The sequence below is a fragment of the Eptesicus fuscus genome, chromosome 16 (assembly GCF_027574615.1).
Source record: "Eptesicus fuscus isolate TK198812 chromosome 16, DD_ASM_mEF_20220401, whole genome shotgun sequence".
NCBI lineage: Eukaryota > Metazoa > Chordata > Mammalia > Chiroptera > Vespertilionidae > Eptesicus > Eptesicus fuscus.
In genome coordinates, this window is record NC_072488.1 from 49033668 (window position 1) to 49051467 (window position 17800).

The 17800-nt window shown below is 48.8% G+C and overlaps 1 non-coding gene across 1 annotated transcript; it reads right to left on the reverse strand.

Moving 5' to 3' along the window:
- Positions 1-1561: 1561 nt before the first annotated feature.
- LOC129151961 (small nucleolar RNA SNORA74) lies at positions 1562-1760 on the reverse strand. The gene has a single exon (XR_008558668.1). It is a non-coding gene; the product is annotated as a small nucleolar RNA SNORA74 (small nucleolar RNA).
- Between the last annotated feature and the right edge of the window lie 16040 nt (positions 1761-17800).

Below are 17800 nucleotides of genomic sequence, written 5' to 3' on the forward strand. Positions count from 1 at the left end.
CTTACTATCAGTTTTCCAGGTCCCACTGATTTCATTCATTCTTCACCTAACTTCTATTAACATCCTTACAACCATTTTTATTTAAACACGTTGTATCTGGTATCTTGCTTGCCTTTACTTCATTGAGTAGTTTTTCTGGATGTGACTCCTGTTCTTGAATTTGGGGCATGTGTCTTTGTCTTCGCTTTTTGTCTGCCTCTGTGTTTTTGTTTCTGTGTATGAGAATCCAAGTCTGCGTAGTATGGCTTTGTGTAACAGGTGTCCTGTGGAACCCAGTGGCACAATCTTCTTGATCACGTGAACTGAGTGCTCCAGGGATGTCCCCTGTGTGTGTTTTGTGAACCTTCCTGTGGTAGTGGATTCTTGATTGCCATTGGCCCATGCATGTATTGAGTTGATGCTCAGGCTATTTGGCTTTGAGAACAGTGGACCCTGCCTACAGTGTATGAGCTGCTAACAGGTGTTGACCACGTGGAGCACAATTCATCTCAGCAGGCTCTGGTGCTTGCCTAGATGTCTCTTTGGATATGCCGCTTGTGAGGCTAATTGTATCCTGCTCTGATGTGCTCTGAAGCTGGCCCCAGGGAGTGTTGGTCCTGGGGCTTCCTGGGAGGGACGCTGGTGCTGGCCAATGTCAGATGCTCTATGTGAATGTCCCAGGGCATTCTATTCGGATCTACAAAGCAATTCACATTTTGTGACAGCCTCTGCTGAGGCTGAGTGAGCACAAGAAGGTCCAAGCAGGGCACTCAAGCTGGCTTTTACTAGCACTGAGCCTGGGGACAGGTCAGCAAAAGTCCCAGAGCACCCCGTGTTCTGCCTCTCTGTCTGCCTCCATCTGCTGGGTGCCTGTTAGCCTCAGTCAATGACAGAGCCACGGCAAGTACTCAAGTTGCAGGAGGACAGTTCTCAGGGAGTCCCCAGGTAAAGGTGAGTGGTGTTCACCAGATTTACGCAGGTTCAAGCTCAGAGTCAGTTTTGAGTCTGAGGTGACTCAACAAATGTCCCAGGGTACACCAGGTCCAGCTGCCACCCGCTGGGTCCTCATATAACTTTGAGCAGTGTACAGAAGACACAGACCTGGCATTCCTTGTAAAAGGAGAATGAAAAAGTCAAAAGAGGCTGCTTCCCTGTATTTAAGATGACTGGGGACTGTAATCTGAGATCAGCTGTCTGAGGGGAAGGGCTTCACAGAGTGTCTGTGGATTGTCAAAGGCCAGAGAGCTGCTTCCTGTTGTGGATGATCCTGGGTCCCCTGGGAGGAGAGCTAGAGCACGGCAGGATCATGCAGGTGAGATCCAATCATCATGTAGTGAAAGGCAGAGTACCCTCATGCGTGGCTGATTTAACCAGAGTCATCCCTCCATTTCTATCCTGAGAGAACTGCAGCTCTCTCCACCTTCCCACCACATGCATGCTCACTGGCTTCCAGGCAACACTGTTCTGCCTTCTTTCCTCAAGGCTGGGTGAGCCAGGCTGGCTGGAATGTAGGGAAGGGAGGACAGAGGTCCAGGTGGATTGAAAGGCTACTAGAACCATTAAGGCTTAAATTGATTTTTTCTGTGTCTGCTCCCACTCTAGAACTAAGCAGCCAAAGTGATGCTTAGCTCACTTTCAAGGAAGCACAGTTCTGCCTTGCACCAGTGCCACATGTCACCAGATCAGTGCAGGGACAGCTGAAAGAAGATAGGGCATTCCTCTCCCAGCACTGCAACATGATCCCAGGCATGATGCTGCCTGGAGAGCTGATCACTGCTAGAGCGCTGAAGGCTTTTAGGCACACACGGAAATGATCTCATTTATATCTTTTCAAGATCACTCTTATTTGTATTTTGTTTTTGTTTTATTTAAAATTGTTTTACTAATTTAATTTTTTCATTTAGTGATGACATTCAATATTAGTTTCAAGTGTACAAAATATTGGATAGACATTCATATAACATATAAAGTCATCCCCTGATAAGTATAGCATGAAGTATCATTTAAAAGGGTATGAATCCTATTCATGAGGGCTCCAACCTCATAATCTAATCAAGCTCAAAGACACACCTTTTATTTATTTTAATCAAACTTATTTGGGTGAAATTCATTAATAAAATTGCATAGGTCAGGTGTGCAATTCCATAATGCATCATCTTTATATTGTATTGTGTGTTCAATGCCTTCAAGTCAAGTCTCCTTCCATCCCCATTTATCCCCTCTATGCCCTTTTTTCCCTCCACCAACCGCCCACTCTTTACCCCTACCTCCCATTCCCCACATGCCACCCCCAACTGACACCCCACAACCCACACCACCACCCCCCAACTACCACCTCTCACCCGCCAGCCCCCACTAAACATGATTTCACCAACCTCACCCCCCACACTTACCCTCCACTTCCACCCCCACCCGCCAAACCATATCCTACACCCTGCACCACACAGTTCCCCCCCAACCCCCACACCCTACCTGCAAGCCCCCACCCCTTCTCCCCTACCCTCCTTCCCCTTCCCCTGCTTGTGATTTGACATTTGAAATGATATTTGAGATGTGTCTTGAGGGCTCAGGTAGGATTCAGACAGATGAAGAAGGTGAGAATGTGCTTCAGGTACAGAGAGTGGACACTCAGCCTGGAGGCAGGAGAGATGAAGACTGGACAGACCAGAGCATATGCCCCTCAGGTGCCTGTGAGTGAGGGGTCAGGGCAGGGAAACAGAAGACCCTTCAGGGAGGGAAAAGGCAGAGTGGAAAGGGGCCCCTAGGGAAGGCAGGCAGGAGGACAGGGGACCATGGGAAGGGAAACAAGGGCCCCACAATGGGGGCATAGGGGATTCTCCATGGAGGGGTGATTCCCCTGTTACCTATCTCTACTCCCATGTACCCCATTCCCTGGCCCCTCCATGGATGATGCCCTAACACCACTATCCTGCTCAGACTATGTGTGGTCCTTTGTCCTCCCTGCCCTGCTACCTTCATGAAGGATGCCCTGTCCCCTTGCCCTGCCATCTTTTTAAGGACCTGTGCCTAAGTCTTTGCTGTGTCAAAGTAGGGCTCCCTAGCCCCCAGCCTCTCTCTCTGCATGGAGGCTTCCGTGTTCCCCTTGCCCTGCAATCTATTTGAGGACCTGTGCCAAAATCCTTGCTTTCTCAAAGTAGGGCTCCCTATCCACCCAGCCTCTCCTCTCCATGAAGGGTTCCGTGTTGCTATTCCTCCCTGTCCTGTCCCCTGCATGGAGGCTTCTGTCTCCTCCCTGCACTTCTCCCTCAATGAGAGGTTCCCTTTCCCCAATGCCTGCCCCTCAAAGTGAGGTTCACTGTCCCCCCTGCCTTGCCCTCTCCATGGAGGGTACCTTCTCTGCCGGCCCCAACCTGTCAAACTGGGGTTCCCTACACATCTGCCATGCCCCATCCATGGAGGGTACCTTCTCCTCCCTGCCCCTCCCCCTCAAAGTTAGGATCCCTATCCCCTTGCCCTGCCCCCTTCATGGATATTTATGTCTCCTCTCTGGCCTGCTCTCTCAAAGTGGGCTCCCTTTCTTCGTGACCTCCCCCCTGCATTGAGGGTTCCTGGTCCAACTGCCCTGCCCCCTATATAAAGAGTTCCTTGTTTCCATTCTCCTCCCTGGCTGCCCCCTTTAATTGGGTTTCCATTTCCTCCTGCCCACCCCGCTGCATGGAGCGTTTCCTGCCCCCATGATCCTGTCTCTCCAAGTGGGGTTGTCTGTGCCCCAGCTTGAAGGGTTTCGTGTCCACACTGTCCTGCCCCCTCCAAGGTGTATTCCCTGTCCCCCTGACTTGTCCCCTACCAGGAGGGTTCCCTGTCCCCTCCATGGAGTATTCCCTGTCCCTTGATTTTCCCCCTCCCAGTAGGGTTCCCTGTCCCCCTGCCCTGTCCCCTCCATGGAGTGTTCCTTATCTCCCTGCCCTGTCCCCTCCAAGGAAGGTTCTCTGTGCTTGTGCCCAGCCCCCTCCATGCAGGGTCACCTCTCCTCCCTGCCCTGCTCCCTCCATGGAGGGTCCACTCTCTTCCCTGCCCTGTCCTCTCCATGGAGGGTCACCTCTCCTCCGTGTCCCCTCCATGGAAGATCCCCTCTCCTCCATGGCCTGCCCCCCAAATGGAGGGTCCTCTCTCCTCCATACCCTGTCCCCTCCATGGGAGTCCCCTCTCCTCTCTGCCCTGTCCCCTCCATGGGAGACCCCTTTCCTCTCTGCCCTGCCCCCTCCATGGAGGTTCCCCTTTCCTCCCTGCCCTGGCCCCTCCATGGATGGTCCCCTCTATTCCCTGCCTTGACCCCTCAATGGAGGGTTCCAATCCCCTATACTCCCCCCTCCATGGAGGGTCCCCACTCCTCCCTGCCCTCACCCCTCCATGGAGGGTCCCCATTCCCCTACCCTACCCCCCCATTGAGGGTTTCTATCCTCCTACACTCCCACTACAATGAGGTTTCCCTCTCTTCCCTACCCTGCCCCCTCCATGGAAGTTCCCCTCTCCTCCCTGCCCTGCCCCTTCTATGGAGGATCCCCTCTACTCCCTGTCCTTACAACTCCATGTAGGTTCTCCTCCCTGCCCCCTGCATGGAGGGTTCCCTCTCCTCCCTGCCCATTCCATGGAGGGTCCCCTCTCCTCTGTGCCCTAGCCCCTCCATAGAGGGTCTCCTCTCCTCCCTGCCCTGGCCCCTACATGGAGGGTACCCTCTCCTCCCTGCCCTGGCCCCTCCATGGAAGGTTCCCTCTTTTCCCTGCCCTGGCCCCTCCATGGGAGGTCACCTCTCCTCCCTGCCCTGGCCCCCCATGGATGGTCCACTCTCTTCCTTGCCCTGTCCCCTCCATGGAGGGTCACCTCTCCTCCCTGTCCCCTGCATGGAAGGGCCCCTTTCCTCCCTGCCCTGGCTCCCAAATGGAGGGTCCTCTCTTTGCCATACCCTGATCCCTCCATGGAGGGTCTCCTCTCCTCTGTGACCTAGCCCCTACATGGAGGGTATCCTCTCCTCCCTGCCCTGGCTTCTCCATGGAGGGACCCCTCTCCTGCCCTTCTATGGTGGATCCCCTCTACTCCCTGTCCTTACAACTCCATGGAGGTTCTCCTCCCTGCCCCCTGCATGGAGGGTCCCCTCTCCTCCATGCCCCCTCCATGGAGGGTCCCATCTCCTCCCTTCCCTGGCCCCTACATGGAGGGTATCCTCTCCTGCCTGCCGTGACCCCTCCATGGAGGGTCCCCTCTCCTCTGTGCCCTAGCCCCTCCATAGATGGTCTCCTCTCCTCCCTGCCCTGGCCCCTCCATGGAAGGTTCCCTCTTTTACCTGCCCTAGCCCCCCATGGATGGTCCACTCTCTTCCCTGCCCTGTCCCCTCCATGGAGGGTCCCCTCTCCTCTGTGCCCTAGCCCCTCCATAGAGGGTCTCCTCTCCTCCCTGCCCTGGCCCCTACATGGAGGGTACACTCTCCTCCCTGCCCTGGCCCCTCCATGGAAGGTTCCCTCTCCGCCCTGCCCTGGCCCCCCATGGATGGTCCACCCTCTTCCCTGCCCTGTCCCCTCCATGGAGGGTCCCCTGTACTACCTGCCCTGTCCTCTCCATGGAGGGTTCTCTCTACTCCCTGCCCTGTCTCCTCCATGGAGGGTCACCTCTCCTCCCTGTCCCCTGCATGGAAGGTCCCCTTTCCTCCCTGCCCTGGCCCCCAAATGGAGGGTCCTCTCCCGCCATACCCTGTCCCCTCCATGGAGGGTCCCCTCTCCTCCCTGCCTTCACCCCTCAATGGAGGATTCCCATCCCCTTACCCTGCCAATTCCATGGAGAGTCCTCTCTTTTTTCTGCTCTGCCCCCTCCATGGAGGGTACCCGCTCTTCCCTGCCCTCACCCCTCAATGGAGGGTTCCCATCCCCTACCCTGTCCCCTCCATGGAGGGTCCCCTCTCCTCCCTGTCCTGCTCCCTCCATGGAGGGTCCCCTCTCCTCCCTGCCCTCACCCCTCAGTGGAGGGTCCCGGCTCCTCCCAGCCCTCACCCCTCAATGGAGGGTTCCCATCCCCTACCCTGTCCCCTCCATGGAGGGTCCCCTCTCCTTCCTGTCCTGCTCCCTCCATGGAGGGTACCCTCTCCTCGCTGACCCAACCAACCCCTCCATGGAGGGTTCACTGCCTCCCCTGCCCTGAACACTCCATGGAGTGTCCCCTCTCCTCCCTGTCCTGCTCCCTCCATGGAGGGTCCCCTCTCCTCCCTGCCCTCACCCCTCCGTGGAGGGTCCCCGCTCCTCCCAGCCCTCACCCCTCAATGGAGGGTTCCCATCCCCTACCTTGTCCCCTCCATGGAGGGTCCCCTCTCCTCCCTGTCCTGCTCCCTCCATGGAGGGTCCCCTCTCCTCCCTGCCCTCACCCCTCAGTGGAGGGTCCCCACTCCTCCCAGCCCTCACCCCTCAATGGAGGGTTCCCATCCCCTACCCTGTCCCCTCCATGGAGGGTACCCTCTCCTCGCTGACCCAACCAACCCCTCCATGGAGGGTTCACTGCCTCCCCTGCCCTGAACACTCCATGGAGGGTCCCCTCTCCTCCCTGCCCTCACCCCTCCATGGAGGGTCCCCGCTCCTCCCAGCCCTCACCCCTCATTGGAGGGTTCCCATCCCCTACCCTGGCCCCTCCATGGAGGTTCCCCTCTCCTTCCTGTCCTGTCCCCTCCATGGAGGGTACCCTCTCCTCGCTGACCCAACCAACCCCTCCATGGAGGGTTCACTGCCTCCCCTGCCCTGAACACTCCATGGAGTGTCCCCTCTCCCCCTGCCCTGGTCCCTCCATGCAGGGTGTTCTGTTTCCCTGCCTTGTCCCATCACTCACAGGCTCTGAGAGGTATGTGCTCCAGTCCCCAGTGTTCATCTGTCCTGCCTCCAGGCCGTGTCCACTGTCTGTACCTGAAGCACATCTCACCGTCTTCATCTGCCTAAATCCTGCCTGGCTCTCAAGACACATGTCAAATATCATTCCAAATGTCAAATCACCAAGTCTTCTTTAAAAAACTAAATCTTATGACCCTGTCCTCGTGCCTAAAAGCCTTCATGCTGTGACAGCATTTTCAACGCACAATGGAGTCCTTTCTTTGCCCCCCTGCCCTCTACTGTGTCCATCCAGCCTGTCTGTCCTTGCCCTGGGGCACTGACTCCTTTTGGGGTGGCTTCCCCAGGTCTCATGTGGCCAGCTCTGTCTCAATAGCCATGTCTAAGTTTAAATATCTTGGGGAGCCCTTCTCTGTGTCTGCTGGGGATTCACACTCCTGGGGAGCCTCCTCAAAGCCCTATGGGGTACACCTGGCAATAGGTCACAGTACTAAAACAGGTCAGAATGGTAAGACAGGTCATAGAGGTAACCTAGTACCTCTTCCAGGTCAGCAAGATGGGCCAACTGCCTAAGTTTTTCTTGTGTTGTTGTTGTTTAAAGTCAGTGAATACACATTTATTGACACCAACACACCCCAGGCCCTCTTCAGAAAGCACAGGAGGTGTGGCTCACCCAGAGTTCCTATCCCTCAGTAACCAGGGGTTCTTGAAAGTGACAACTGGGTAGGAGGGTGGGTGAGAGGAGAAGGGAAGGACTCAACTTGGCTGGCTGGCTTTGAGGCTGGAGGCAGGGACCAAAGGTCAAGATTTTGGTGGGCCCCCAGGAAGCTGGGAGTGACTTTGGCAGGGACACAGAAGGGAACTGTCCCATTAGGAATGGATTCTGCCAGCTTCAGAGGACCAGGCCCCCCTAGAGCCTCCTGGGAGGACCACAACCAAATGAACTGCCTCCAGTTTCTGACCCCTAGCACCTGGGATCCCACACTTTGTCCAGTGAGCCACTGCATTTGAGGCCACTGCTTAGGGCATGAACAGAAATCCTTGCAGTCCCTGTGGCTCCCTAGTCATATAAGCCAAGTCTGTTTTCTTCATGGCTCTTCTTCATGTCTCCTGAAATGAAGAGTTGCCTTGTTTTTTGTTGGCCTGTCTGTCTCCCAGCCCCTCTCAGCACCTGAAAGGTGACCTGTGAAGGCCCTGCCCCTGAGAACCAGGTAGAGGGCTGAATGATTTCTTGAGCAAAGAGCTCTTTTCTGATTTCATAAATTTTATATTTGTAATAAACGTGATTCATTAACATGTACATACATGTGATATTTTAAACCGCTTTATGACATAATCACATAGATTCGCGAATTTTAAAAAAATCTATATATATTTTTTTGCCAAAACCCATCTTTCAATTTTTTTGTTCAGGAATGCAGTAGCTGCTTTGTGAACTGCCTCTGGGAGGGAGAGGGTTCTCACTGCAGACCAGGTTCATGCCAGGATCTGCCTCCTGTCCCTGGTTTTTCATAGGCCAGCCCTTTGGCCTGTGGTGGCCAGTCGACCAACCCATGATGCTCCTGACACGTCATCTCATGTTCCCCAGCCTGATGTTGCTTCCTGTGGGGCCTGGATTCTGATCCTAGAGCTGAAGCCCCCAGTTATCCTGACTCCTGGAGTTCTAGTTCCTTTTTTACTTGGGGACCAGGAATTACAGCCATTGGAAGTGGGGAAAGATCAGGTGCTGTTTGCTGCTGGCTGCAGGCATCTGGGGGATCAGGTGGTGTGGGGCATCACTCCCAAAAGCCCCCACTAGCTGGCCCTTCCTGGATGACAACTCCCCTCCTGGTTCCCTTTGAGTTTTCTGCAACAATTTGTTCAACAGAGTGATGGTGGGTGTCTGGAACCATAAACCAGAGTTGATGTTAGAATTCCAGGTCAGGACACATGGCCAGGTTTCTGGCTGGATCCCCAGTAGGGTGAGTGCAGGAGGCAGCTAGCCAATGGATCTCTTTCATCATTAATGTCTCTCTTTCTCTTTCTCTCTCTCTCTTACTTCCTTTCTCCCTTTGAAATAAATAAAACTATATTTGAAATATTTACATCTCAAAAAGGCAGAAAAGTATGTTATAATTATAACTAGAGGTCCAGTGCAGGAAAACCCATGTACTCACTGGGTGGGTGGGGGATCCCTCTGCCAGGCTGGTGGCTGAGCAGAGCTCCTCCTGTGGGAGCTCATTCTCCACTGAGGTGGGACCTGCATTTAATGTATGCCTCCTGGTGGTCAGTGCGAGTCCTAACTACCAGTTGTTCCAGGTCAATCTGTCATTAGGGTCAATTTGCATATTACCCTTTTATTATATAGGATTTTTTTTAAGTAAATGCTTCAAGAAGAGTTAAGTCATGGGCCAACAATCAGGAAGAAGTATTTTTGAAATTATTCAAATCCAGCAGAACATGAAGGCCTCTTGTACACAACTTCTATTATCTTCTTTTCTACTATAAGCTTTCCAAACTGTAATTTCCCTCTAAAACTACTTCAGCTACAAATCACCATTCTAATATAACTTCTTTTGTTTGCTTTTAGTTCATTTTCTTTTCTTATTTTCATGTGATTCCCTCTTTGACCCATGGGTTATTTAAAAGTTTATTGCTTGGTTTTCAAACATTTCAGGATTTTCTAGTTATCTATGTTTGTTTTAAATTAAATTGACTGTGATCAGCATGCATACTCTGATTTCAGGCCTTTGAAACAGCATGTGGTCTATAATTGTAAATGTTTCCTGTGCACTTAAAGTGAACTAGTGCTTTCCATCTGTGGGGTGTGTTTCTCTCAAAGTTTCAGGTCCAGTTGCTGAGACCTAGTCTCAATCTCCTACACTCCCCTGTTTTCTGCTTGTTCTTTTGATGTCAGTCACCAGTTCAAGGTAGGACTTGGCAAATGCCTTGAGGGGAGATGATAGGCAGATGTGGTGGCATATCCCTATGGTTTCTGCCTCTGACATTCTGTTCCTCAAATGCCCAGCTGCTTGGGCACCTTGAATTTCCACTTCTGTCTCATCCTTAGTCCCATGTGATGACCACTTCCTACTTGAACTTCATTCCTATGTGCTCTTCACTATACTCATGATCATCATACCTCAATATGATGAATGGCCAATAAATGTTATTTTTCCTTTTTAATAATCATCACTTGCTTGTGAAATCTGGGGTCAAAAAGTAGACTCATATCATTTAGAAAGGCATGTGTGTGTGTGTGTGTGTGTGTGTGTGTGTGTGTTTGTTGTGTGAGAGTACTTAACACGAGTTAATGTACATTTGTTCTTAAAACATTTTGTACTCAAAGAAAAGTGAAAAAAGTTTTTGAAAATAATTTAAAAATGAAGATACATTTAATGTGCAAATTCTATGTACATCATGGCCCATAGAGAGAAAAAAAATATTTTAATAATGATTTAAAGAATTGTTAAGCTAAAAGTCTGAGTCTAGTTTTTGTCTTCGTGGCTCTGACTGAAGAGGAAGAAGACATTCTCTGGCCACCTATTGTGTCCCAAGTAGGAAATGACTGAGCTTGTGGGTGAGAGAACACAAGGGGCCACAGGGTTGTCCCCGCACAAATGATGGGAAGTCCCCTGGATTTGCTGCTGTCAACCCCAATCTTCTTAATAAGGAATATTTGTTGGAAATAAGGGAACAATACTTTCTACCTGGGAAGGGGGCAGTTATAGGAGATTATGGAGCTGGGAACTGGAAGGAATCATGGCTCTTTATGGTATTCTTATCTATTCCTGATGCCTTCTCACTCTCATCCAAGTCTTAGTTGTCTGTCTCCTTGCCAGTTCAGCTTTCTCACTCCCTGCAGATTGCCTTTTACTGCTTGTGCATCCACTGGCCAGTCACAGTCTCATTCAAGTGGCTGCCAAGACGACTGCATGGCAAATGCTGGTTCAATTACAGAAAGCACAGGGGCTCAATTCCCATCTTCCTTGACCCTTGAATAAAAGTAGGTGATGCAAATCTTTATAGGTTTTCCTTAAAATTGTTATTGTTTTCAATTTTAAAAATAGGTTAGGAAATAATGTATATATACAAAAAAGTGAAAAATGATCATTTGATCAACTAAAACCTTGTCTTTGGCTAATTGTGCTTTAACAGGAAGAAGCTTTTATAACCTGAATCCCTCACCCTACCACCAGAGTAATCCAGACTCCTGTCAGTTTTGTCCTGCTAATCCAATGAGCTTTTATTTCTCCCATCCTTTATGTGCTTCTTGCCTCAGAACCAGGAAACAAACACTGTTGTGTCCCTAGAGTCAGATGCAGAATGAACATAGGACATTATGCCTACCCAGTGTGGCTCAGTGGTTGATAGTAAACCTATGAACCAAGAGGTCATAGTTCGATTCCTCATCAGGGCACGTGCCCTGGTTATGGGCTTGTGTCCCGGGTGGGGCAAGTAGAGGCAGCTTATCAATGATTCTCTCTAATCATTGGTGTTTCTTCCTCTCTCTCCCTCCCTCTCTGAAGTCAATGTAAACACATTTTTAAAAATTGGACATTATAATACCAACAGGTCTCTGTAGCCTTTTCCCAGCCCAGGCAGCTCAAGATGTTTATATCTGCCATCACCTTTCCCCACACACATGCTGGAGTGGGACACAGAGAGGAGGGCAATAGCATCTGAATAAGAAGGAAGACGTGTCTATCCCTGTCTCCTCAGCAGAGACAGCAACACGCAGCATATGGAGACCATTCAATAAAATTGAGCAAAGAGAGTCCTGGGGACCGAAATACACAAGGTGAATAATAAACTTGGGGCAAGGCTCAGAGTAGAGTTGAAGGGGAGGAGTGAACTCTGCTTTATGGACCTAGAGTTTGAAAGGTAGTACTCTTATGCCTGTTAACTGACAGGTTAGAACACGGAGTACTTAGACATTCCCAAACAATTTCCTACAGTCACTTCCAAGGGGGCAGCTCTGACACAGCCTGAAGCCAGGATCTGGTGACTCGGTGCCTCTTCAGGAGTTATTGGATGTTGGCCTTTATTAACCCTGTGTATTTCATTCTTTTAAAACTACACACTGAAGAAAATGTCCTTTCCATGTAACACTATGCATCATAAAGCAGAGTCCTGCCCTGTTGATCATCATCGTCTTCAAACTACTTTGCAATTCTCTGTAAGAGGGAGGAAATGTGTATGCTCCTGGCTAGTCATGACTTGACCTCCTCCCCACCCCATCCCACTCTGTCCTGGAACAAGCAGCCCAGTTCTCAAATCCATGTGTTGCATTTGCAGTTCATCTCAACATTTTTTTTGACCCATAAAAATAAATCTCTTTTGACTTTCCCTTTGAATCAATGGTTATTTCTTTCTGGTTCCTACATATCATATTAGTTAAGTATATTTTTAACCGTGTTTGGTCAGTGTGATAGTCTTATTTTATATTTTTCTGAAAATTATTTTTGAACAATATCTATTTTACAGGATAGCCTGTGAGTGTCTCATACTTAATAATCATTTTATTTTGGTTCATGAGTAAAGAATGCAATAATAATCTGAGTTTTCTTTAAGATTACTCTGACATTTAAAAAGGTTTATGTGGTTTCCTTCACTTTTCTTAAAGGCAAGTGCATTAGCCTGGAGGGCAATGACAATTCCAACATCTGAGCAAAGGCTACAGTTCAGGTTACTTGTAGTCATGGCTTGTGGTGAGGGGTTTGTGTGATCAGCTCTTTTTGTTGTTGCAGAATTCTTGTTGAGGGATGCATACTGCTTTGTCTCTGCTCAGCATTTTTTATGGTTCTGATTTCTAGTTTTAAACAAGAGTGAAATGGTTCAGTTTACCTGTTGTTATCAATATCCTCCTTTTCCAGATACTTTCCCATCATTGTAAGATTTGCTTCTCTCTCTCTCTCTCTCTCTCTCTCTCTCTCTCTCTCTCTCACTCTCTCTCTCTCTCTCTTAGTCAATCTGTTTCTTCATGCACTTGGGAATACCAGCTCCCAGGAAAATTTTTTGTGATCATCCTTCATGTCTTGAAACATGACATGCAAAATGCTAGAAATCACCATATTCACCTTCCCTGTGCTAATTCACCCAGAGACAAACAGTGCATGGAGAAAAAGAGCAAGTTAGAACCAACAGAGACTATTTATTTGAGTTTGCTGTTATATATAACATGATGGCCAGTCACCATCACTTACACTTGTCTGAGACTCAAAAGCAGCTTGAGGAGTAGGATTGCTTCCTAGGGAAAGGCTCAGCTATGCCATGGATACAAGGGAAGGAGGTGTGGCTTAACAGGAAGTGATGCATCTTATGTGATTGGTTGGAAAACGTGGGTGACTCTCTCTGGCTGATCCTAAATTGGAAACCAGGGCAATAAAATAGGTCAACTGGCAAGCACTGACAAAATCCTATCTATAATCATTATTTAGTAAAGGCCGTGGAGGAATTCACACTAAACTTTTTAACTCTGGGGAGCTGAGTGTGTGGGCCCTGAGGAAATTGTACTATTTAACTTTACTCTATACCTCTTTGAATATTTGGTTAAAATAAGCATGAATTGATTTTATAATAAAAATAAAGTTGATCATCTAAATAAACACTAACAGAGCTGGGCTGCGGGGCTTAGTAGTTGAGCTTTGACCTATGAACCAGGAGGTCTCGGTTCAATTCTTAGTCAGGGCACATCCCAGGTTGCAGAAGGCAACTAATCAATGATCTTCTCTCATCACTGATATTTCTATCTCTGTCTCCCTCTCCCTTCCTGTCTGAAATCAATCCTATCTAATAAAGAGCAGTATGCTAATTGACACTCATGCTACTGCAATGATGGTGGCACCCACAGCCAATAAGAAGGGAATATGCTAATTGACTGCCCCAAGCTCAAAGATGGTGGCATCCACAGCTAATAAGGAGGGAACCTGTTAATTGACTGTCCCACCCTTAAAAATGGTGGTGCCAACAGCCAATAAGGAAAAAAAATATGCTAATTGACTGTCATGGTATCAAAGATGGCAGCACCCACAGCCACAAGATCATGGCACCCAGTCCCCTCAGGCCCCCAGCTTCCCAGTGCTGGCCCGAGGCACAGGCAAGCCTTGGATGATGGCTGCCCATAGCTGACCGAGGCTCATGGAACCAGGGTCAGCTGAGGCTTGCTCTGCTGACAGTGGCAGCTGCAGAGGTGTGATTGGGCAGTCACCGTCCCCTGATAGCTGGATCACCTCCCACCCCTGAGGGCTCCTGGAATGTGAGAGAGGGCAGGCTGGGCTGAGGGACTGCCCACTCCAGTGCATGAATTTTTATGCACCAGACCTCTAGTAAATATATATTAATGAATAAATAATAAACAAACACTAACTGCAAACACCCTTATTCTAAATACTCACATATTAACTTCCATCTGGGAATCTAATCCATCAACTGAAATCACACAAAAATTAGTTTGTCCCACATAACAAACCAATCTTAGTTATTTGAAGAATATTTTCTTTATTTTCCTGAAGAAATTTATACAGTTAGATGTTATTTTTGATTAACAAGTCAGCCATCAAATGGCATCACCTTAAGAGATGGTCCCATCAATGATAGTAGTTTAATGAATAGTTATTTTATACTGGAACTCTGCTGGTTTTAGATAAGTTGATATTATTCACTTGTCTCTCCATCCATTCATCAATTCCTTCCAGTATTAATTGTTTTAGATATGTTATTGGTACATGAGATTAAAAGCCAGCAAACAAGGAAACATAAAGTTTGGCATTTTAGTGATTTATTATTCTGGCTGCTGAAATACAATTTTTAAGAAAACAGGAAAATCATCAGTCATATTACAGTGATAAAAAATTATGGTACCAGACAGGGGACATGTCTCTGAGCAGATCTGGCTAGGGCCTGCCTGTGGTCTGTGGGTTCTTGACTTTGTGCAGGAAAGATTTCAGAATTCAAGTCCAGGTGACTATGAGGGAACATTTACTAAAGCTGGGGACAGTGAAACAGGAAGGGCTTAGCATAGAAGCAGCAACAGGAGAGCCTAGGCTGGGCTGCCTTTGCTCACTGGGGAGTCAGGGAAAAGGACCTTAGAAACAGGTTCAGAGGATTAGTCTGGGAATGACTGAACTCATGATCAAACCCAGTCACTCAAAAAGCAGGGGTCTCTGTTTCCCAGGGCACCTTCATTCACATGAAGCCCTTTCCCCAATGCTTGGGGAGCGTCATACAGGAGGGATACCATGAAATGGACCATCCTTGCCCAACACAAGTTTTGACAAAAATACATCAGTCTACTTGGGGCAGTGGGCCGACAGTGCAATAATACAGAGCCTGTAATATAGAATCTCACACCTAAAACCTATATGTTCATGTTGACCAGTGTCACCCCAATGGATTTAAGAAATAAAAATACTTAAAAAACAAAACAAAAACCTCCACTCCTCAGTTATTTTGCAGATTGAAACTGGTTCAGAGAGATGAAATGACAGGTCTGAGGTCCCCAAATGCATCCACTGTGCATGGTTATGTACCCAGCACTTTGCTCTATTAGACTTCAAAGCTCCTGCCTTTTAAAAATCCAAAGAAGCTAAAAAATAGCAGGAAGCTTCAAATCTCCTTTTGGCAGAAAACTTTAAATCAGCAGAGTGGAACATCTTCTCTATCAGTGTTTCTTTACTTCTTGTTCATTCATTTACCAAATGTTTATTTTACAGACATTTCTAGAACCAGCCTTTTCAGTGTGCTAGATATCCCTCCCGGAAGGTACCTAGGCCTGTGCTTGTACCAAAGAGTCCCCAGTGCTGAGTAGGAATTCAGTGATTATTTTTAAAGGTTTCTTTTTAAGAAATATATACAAATTTTGAAGTTCACTTTGATCACCAGACACTAGGAAGTGTTCTCTCCTCACAAGAGCCTTTATGCTATTCTCACAAGAGACCTGGTCAGTATCTGGTGAAATGAAGCTTAGCTTATTTTACAGAAATACAGCAGCTGAAACCACAGGCCTAATTTTATCATAGAAATTTCCTTTGGATATTGTATCTAGGAAGAAAAATCTTTAAAGAACAAATGTCAGACATAGTTACAGTTTTGTATGAATGAAGGTAAGTATGGATTAAAGTTGCAAATGTACTCAGTATGTTAAATGTGCAGAGGAAATATAGTTTGTTTATTTATTTATTCATAAACTAGCGACCCGGTACACAAAATTCGTGCACTTGGTGGGGACCCTCAGTCTGGCCTGCGCCCTCTTGCAGTCCAGGAGCCCTGGAGGGTTGTCCTACTGATGACTTAGTGGGCCTGAGCCATCAGTCAGACATCCTTAGCATTGCTACAGAGGCAAGAGAGGCTGCCACCATGTCTGCTGTGCTCACCACCCATGAGCCCGGCTTCTGGCTGAACGGTGCTCCCCCTGTGGGAGCACACTGACCTCCTGCATTGAGTGTCTGTCCCCTGCTGGTCAGCATGTATCATAGTGACCGGGCATTCCACTATTCGGTCATTTGCATATTGGCCTTTTATTATGTAGGATATGCTGTAGATGAGACCCCCTAGAACCATAAGAAATGCAAATAATTCACTGCTAACTCATTCTGGAATTGCCCCCACTTCAAATCAAATTGCCCCCCCCACCCCCCCCCCCCCCCCCGTGAGGTGTGTGCTGAGCCTTGGGAACCACTGGACTTGACACTTTTCCTCTCTGAGCTTCATTTCTGAATACATACGCATAACCCATGGGAACTGTAATGTCTTCTCAGCCTCTTTCACTGGGTTGTCATGAAGATGTTCTGAGCTAGTAAACCTAGCAATGTTTCATCAAGTAAGTGATGTCTAAACCAAGGCTAAGCTCTAAGAAGCTTTCTTTGTTTTTTTAATCTCACGGGAACCTTTGCAGGTAGCAGGTGCTGATTAGGGGAGGAGGACATGATTTTTCCTAGGACTGTAGCTATGGAAGCTTTGCAGTGGGTTCCGCAGGCCTCGGAGGGGCAGACTCTGGCCAGGAGCCCTGTAGTGGTCTTGTCCCTGGAGGCGTTGGGAGAGTGTGCAGGGCGTTAGGGGGCTGCTAGGGGGGCTGCAAGGCCAAAGGGGAAGTAACTGTCAAATCTTCCCGCTTGGTGCCATTCTTTAAATTGTCTTAACTGTTTCGCAGCTGTACCTGCTAAGGGTGGGACTCCAATCTCCTGGACTGGGGTGAGGACCGGGCCAGAAGGGAGCCATTTGGGCTAGGAGGGCAGGTTTCGCTGCGCCCCCAGCTAGGTTCAGTGTGCTTCCCCTGCAGAGATGGTGCTGCTGCTGTTGGTTGGAACGTTCTGACCCTTGGGGCCCACTCAGTCCTGCCTCCACCCGGGTCTGGAGTTGTAGAGAGGAGATGCGTACCTGGCCCCAGTGGAGGGGGTCTGGCAGCAGTGGGTCATGGGCTGCTTTAGGGGCACTGACGGGTGGTCGCTGATGTGCTATAGTGTGGGCATACCTGGCAGGGGTGGCAGGGGAAGAGATTGGGAGTCAAAGGTTGGGCTGCAGCTACCCCCAAGGCTGGTTCTTCTCCCCATCTGGTCAGCCTCCCTGACCCCTGGGGATTCAGGGGCTGGGGTAGGGTGTCCATCCATCCCCCCAGGGGTGCGGGGGCTGGGGTAGGGTGTCCGTGCAGGGGGATTGGAAGAGCTCCCCGTGGCTGCTTTCCCTTCCTTATTTGCAGTCCAGGCTCCTGTCAGGCATTCTCCTCAGACCCCCCCCCCCCCGGGAACTTGGTTCTGGCTGCCCAAGCCCTGCTGCACAGGCAGCCTCCTGCAGATCCGTCAATATGTAAATTGTTCGTTACTGGGACATCATAATGGACAATTATCATATTACCTCTTTATATGTATAGATGTATGTTATTTCAGGGACAATTGGATAATATAATTATCGACAAATATTTTATAATGAAAAATTTATAATTTCTTTCTTGTGATAATGGTGTTATAGTTAAAAGAAGAATTCCCTTATACTTTAAGTATTTATGGTGAAAAACTTAGAAATGA